General features: G+C 38.6%; 1 long non-coding RNA gene across 1 annotated transcript; it reads left to right on the top strand.

The window, feature by feature from the left end:
• Window positions 1-667: 667 nt before the first annotated feature.
• Window positions 668-6,459, top strand: LOC100496400. Its single transcript, XR_208285.4, has 5 exons — window positions 668-952; window positions 1,602-1,653; window positions 4,374-4,424; window positions 4,742-4,826; window positions 5,348-6,459. It is a non-coding gene; the product is annotated as an uncharacterized LOC100496400 (long non-coding RNA).
• Window positions 6,460-6,490: the final 31 nt, after the last annotated feature.

Raw genomic sequence — 6,490 nt, 5'->3', positions numbered from 1 at the left:
ATGTTACCCTAACTACTTTAGGAGTACTTTAGTAATTTAATTTGAGCTGGGCAAATACATAAACATATATTTTTTCAGACACAGTGCAAGGATCATTTGTTTTCCTGTTTTGTGCAAATGATCTGTAGGGATATTATCATGCCATGGATATACAGTATGTTGTTACTGCGGGCTGATAGGTTTGAACATTTTGGTCATATCCCTTTGTCATACAACAACATACATTTGTGCACAACCAATCTTGCAATGACAGCAGTACAATCAGATGATGATAGTCTAAACCAAAAATCCGCCTGCCGTCTTGCATGGCCTGTGTCGCGATAGATGTGTTCTGCGAACAATCATATTTACAAGATAGTGGTCCATACGTTAGTGATGCATTGTTCTATATACTGTTACTGTAATGGTTCTGTAACCGTACAGACACACATATATATATTTGATATGTTTAGGTGTCCGGAAAATGATCACTTGTTGACAAATTATTTTTGGGTATAGCCTTAAAATAGAAAATTACAGCCCAGGTAAGTGACATATGATAAACATGACTGTGACCTTGAGAAAGCAACTGGCTTCCTTACATTGTATACCGCTTTACATATAGGCTAACAACTATATATACATATCTACCCCTCCCCCCTGCATACCAAGTTAGGACAGCTGCACAAGGGGAGGAACAGCGCATTCAAACACACACATATTTCAAAACCTAAACACACGTGAACACACTGCTTTGCTCAAGTGTTTCCATACTCACGCTCAGGGTCTGCACACTCACACTCAGGTCACAAACATAAACAGCGATCTCAGCTTCAGTTCAGTCTTGAACATAGATATTCTGTTCTACATACTATCACTGCCTGACAGCACAAGTTCAAGCTCTCATTCTCCAGCAGCCCCTGCTCTCCTGCAAGTTGTTAGCTGCAACTCTTCTGCTCTCTGGATCAATGAGGTGAGTTTGCCTTCATTGCAGGACCACTGATGCTTTTGCATGAAACATGGTGGCTTTCTCCTATATTTCTAGATTGCAACCTCTTAGGAACAGGGCCTTCTCTCAGCCTTCTTAATTTGCATTTGCAATTTGGATTCGGATAAATTCTAAAGGTTAAGATTCGGTTTTTGGACGAATCCTAAAGGTTAGGATTTGCTTAAGACGAACACTTAAAGTCATGTGACTTTAATATTTTGGGCAAATGAATGTTTTTGTTTAGAGATTATGGAATTTTTTTTATTTATCTAAAACATGAAAATGTGAATTAGAGTGCAGATTTGGTTCAGTATTTAGACAAATGATTTGTGTAGGATTCAGTATTCGGATAAATAAAAAAATGATTCCTAGTGTGTACAGTATACTTGTGAATTTGTGTTTGTATACTTTAGACATACAACAAAACCCTCCTTGCCCTTAAGATAACACTAGTCACAAATTAGGCGAAAGCCATTTATTTCCCTCCAAAGAAATTGCAGTCATTTACAGACTGGCTAGACCAGTTCACAGCTTATATATATTTTGATATAAAATGCTATCTTTGCAGTCACAAATGGACTGCATACTTACTTGTGAGTCTTCATTTTAATGATAATGTATGTTGTATATACAGGTTGATCTAACGCTGCTTTTGGGAAGAAGCACAAGAACATCTTCAGGATCTGGTACGTATAATACAGTAAGATCTGATAAGATGGGAAGATCATGAGATCACTACACAGACCTTGCCCTCTTACGAAACTAAGAAGTCTCACAAAACTGACATTTCCTGATGCATGCTATGCTTTCTGACATATTCGTAGTACAGGCTTCTGATCAACCAAGACCATATACAGTACTTTGGGCGTTACACAGGAGACGTAACGCTGCTTTGCACTCTGCAAACACAATGTACAATCACTGCTCTGTAAGTCAGGCTCAGACTTGATAATAACCTTAGCCTCATTCTCATATTCTGCAGAATGAATTATTTATACATATATAAAACATTAATGGTGATCTATGCTGAACTTAGTCTGCACATTATAGAAGGACAACATGAAAAAGCAGAATGTTTAGGACATTGCTAGATGATTATCTAAGGAATTAGGACATGGTTTTTCAAAGAGATTGGTTAAAATCAAATCTAATATTGTCACTAGCAGTGCCCTCAATCTAAGAGGATTTACTGCTTTTCCAGTAAATGCACTGCAAAGGGTCAGTTTCAAGGAACAACACAAGCATACATTTTTGTGAATACATGCTACATTGTTGGGTAACTGTTAAAAAAAAAGAATGGTGCCAATGAAATATTGTATGAGGTATTATAATTTAACTGCTTTATCATAAAAAGCATAAATTACTATGAAAAAAGATCCCATCATCCCTTGTAGATAAGCAGCTTTTCAGACTACAGTTCACAAGGGAACTGCTATGCTGGAAGTAGGTAATAAACTGTAAACCAATCAGAAGTCTTCTCACAGCAAACAACTCCCTACAAATTTTGCCTTTTGCAGGCTGTTGCCACAACAGAAAGCTTCTTTCATTTGCCTTTCCTCTTGCTGCTGAGACAACCTTTTTCCATTATGGCTTCAAAATCCACCCTTCCCCCTAATCTATTCACTTTCCCAGAAGCCCCCTCCCTCCAAAATAACTATGTGTACTCTGTGTGTCCTTTGCATGTAACTAACTTAACAGGTTTGTCAATGCATTCAAGGGCACAAAAAGGTGAAAAAATATTGGTAATTCAACAAAGCCTAAAATGCATATATTCACGCCCTAAACATCAAGGTGTTCTAGCAAAATATAACAGCATAAAAACAGGTAAAAACAATATTGAGACAAAAAATTTTTGGATTATAGTTCAGCACAAATACTCAGAAGTATAGGGCTACAGATTCCAGGTGTCTGTGAGCCACCGCAACAGTATATCATATGATCAAAAAGCAAAAAGGAATCAAACAGCTCCAGGCAGCAATTGAAAACTGCAGTGAATTTAATAGCAGTGTCAGCACACTACATGTTTCGGGCAGAGCCCTTTCTCAAGTGTCAATATTCACTCATAAACAAGATGTTTAAGTAAAAAATGTCCAGTGTGTATAAAATCCTTCATGACATATTAAAACTGTAGTGCAAAGTGGCCAACCCACAATATCACATATGGGGATTTAGGCATATGCAGCATTGTAGCTAGAGGATGGAGGCTCTGAAACCGCGAAGGGGGAAGGGAGGGCTTGAGGAATAGGGGGTTCAGTGCATCACTGGTAATGTCTTTTTAAAAGTTTAGGGGGACCCTAAAATTAATTTGCCACAAGGTCCAAGTTCCAAAACAAGCCTTTTTACCATGTTAGCCAGTCAATCATAGGGAAAAAATATATTTTAAGACTTGGGTAAAAAACAAGAGTGGCGTAAATGTGATACTATTAATGGCTAACTATACAGGAATATTACAGAGCAAGCTTTCTGGACTCTGAGGTCCCTTCTGAGGCACTTACATTGTAGTATTACCGTATAGTTAACCATTAAAGGTGTCATATTTTTTTTGTTTTTTTTCTCGATGGGGCCCCAGTTATGCATCTGAGACACTGATTGAAATAAGAACTGGTGAGTGGGGCCATTAGTGTTACCAGGCACAAGGCCCATATTTTAATTGCAAAGCTTACAGCTGTCCTGAGGCCAAGCAAAGGATGTATACAGTAAAAAAAGACCTCATAGCAGAGGTTTAGAAAAAAACAATGTATATAACTATGTGCTGAATTATCAGTTTTTGATTTTGAAATTGGGTTATACCATTGAGGTTAAGGCTAGTGGCACACCGGGCGGATTCTCCGCCTTCAGATAAACATAGGCTGAAAATCTGCCCCTACACTCCTTACTGCCTTCTGATATTCCTGCACCCAGAATGACTGCGTCAACCTGAGTGCGGGCACACATAGTGGACATCTGCGCAGGGACATAAAAAAAAAGGGACAGAAAGCTGTTAGAATAGGGACGGATTCTCAGCCTGCGTTTATCTGCCTGGTGTGGCATTAGCTTAAGACAAGATCTGTGGCACAATCTTGCAACCAAGGAAAGTAAACAAATAATGCACGAAATATACATTTTTCCAGCACGTCAGTTAATATAATCATTTTTCTGCATACCACTTTTTAATTTATTGCTCTTATTGCTTATTGTCCTCCATATACTCTGTCCTTTCATTCCAACTATTGGTATCTCCCTCCTCCCTCTATACCCTCTGGCTCTGTTTTGAGCCTACAATGCTCTGATCTCTTCTGACAGCTGTTCTCTTTGGGAGAGGCGGTGTTATGTTGGTTATTACAGAAGGGGAGGTACATGGGGTAAGAGCTGGGGTGACAGGCAGTGTCTCTCACACAACATCTTATGCACATTCTTTGTTCCACAGTTTGAACCAAACACCTACCAAGAAGAGACGGTGTCCAGCCTCTGGAACAAGGTGATATAAGGGTGTATCAATGGAGGTAGAAAAGGCTAGATAATGTGGGAAATTTCATAAACTGTATACTGCTTGGGATATGGTTGCGCAGTTGAGTAAGCACAGAATTGGGTCAGCAATTAGAAACAATGTAATCACCAATAGCTGCTTATGAATGATACACAATGCTTAAATCAACATTGTAAAATTAAGATAGGTGTAATTGTATGTATATTCGAGGGAAATTGCAGTGGTGGTAACATAGGAGCATTTAAACTGAAACGGTTTATTTAAACATACATCTTTTTTAACGCAGAATCCCTATTCTATTCCTGTAGTTGAAAACCCAAGAATTGTTGTTACAGGATCAGGATGATAATTCGCCTTGGACGTCTCACCCCTGGATATTCCCGTCTATTGCAGGTACTTTGCCACAACTGGGGCAGTGGAGGGGGGTTAGTGATGCCACCCAAAACTGCTCATAAGATTGAGAAGTCATTGTATGTGGAAAACATAGTTATAATACAGCACTATGCATTCTAATGATTTAATGCGCCCTAAAAATCAAATATTGCATAATTTGTGCATTATGGTCTCATGGACCTGCAATGATATTTTATTGTACAGATTTTTTAGGGGGCAGGCGGGGAGTTGTTTCTTGTTACCACAGCTATGCCTCTTCCACAATGTCTAGCCAAGTGTTTAGATACACAAGCAGATGGTGGAAGTACACCAGTACAAAATTATTTTTGCTTATACTTTACTGAACATTGTGGGTATCTGCATGCAAAGGGGGTTGTGAGAGTGCTTGGGTCAGGATGCCAGCTCAGCTTTGAGGACATGTGTCTGAATTCTGGCATCTAGGTAGAGGATGTATTTATCATTATGTAAGTTGACATGGTGCTACAGTTCCGAAATGTATTTTACAGAAGGATATATTTCAGTTGCAGGTGTCTGGAGAGTTGGCATCAGAGCCCCAGGACCGATTAGTAAACAACTTCGCTTTTCTCTTGGCCCTAATGGGCCTTGGCCTATCCTATTACAGTGTTCGGCAAATGGTCCAGAAGTCAAGCATATCACAATCTCATGCATATCAGAGGGACTGAGTCTGTGAACCAGGCAAAATCTACGAAGATTCGGGATAGCTGAACGAATGCTATGGAGGGTCAGGGAAAAACCTAATAAAATTAGTGATTGCTAGTTAGATGGGTTAAAAGACAAGGGATGCTTTGACAGAACTGTCTTTTCTACATATAGCCCAGTGTGCAACAAGAGACAGTCAATTGGTGGGAGAAAGAGTTGCTATACCCAACTCTTACAGCTTAATCTAAAATCTAAAAACACTACTGTTCAGGTAGTTTAAGTTAAGGCAGAGGCAACACGAATCTCTGCTAGAAAGTACTTTTATATAAGAAACAGGAGAACGCTGAAAACACAATTGATCAATATATTAAAAACTTGAATTCTACAAATCTTTTACTTTGTAAACTAACAGCAAAACCATCTCCTAGACCCAAACATGGCTTTGGGGGTTTATTTATGTACTACCTTTAAAAGACTGCACATTAATAACTATGAGGTTTGCCTTCTGTGTACAGGTCATTAGAAAATATGCATTAATAGCAATGGAAATAATGCAGTCCAGGGGGCTGGATATAGGGGATCACTGTGCAAGCACCAACCTTTAGAGCCAGTTCATAAATGACCCCAGAAAACCAAGGGTAACTTTAATAGACTTATGAAGCAAACTGGGTCAGTGAATCATCAGGAAGTTTTACTGACAATGTACTGTTTGTTTATTCTGCACTTGGTGCTTGTTTGTTACTGAAGCAACTGTTGTTCTCAGAGTCAGACGCATATTACAGTACACCTTTAACCTACTGAGATAATATGTAAACTGTATGTTAAAAATAATGTAAACAAAGGGAATGCATCCTGGTCTATATTTCTATCATAAATGCAAATAACAAAGCTATCATTGGACACTTTCTCAGTCTGATAATATGCTTCTTTTTAAACAGACTAAACATAATAAAGATATACATGTTTCAGAAGAGCAAGTGTATGATATGTACAGCATTCAGACA

The sequence above is a fragment of the Xenopus tropicalis genome, chromosome 2, assembly GCF_000004195.4.
Source record: "Xenopus tropicalis strain Nigerian chromosome 2, UCB_Xtro_10.0, whole genome shotgun sequence".
NCBI classification, from domain to species: Eukaryota; Metazoa; Chordata; class Amphibia; order Anura; family Pipidae; genus Xenopus; species Xenopus tropicalis.
The sequence above is the reverse complement of the archived record's forward strand: the minus strand, read 5'-3'. Positions and strand labels throughout refer to the sequence as shown.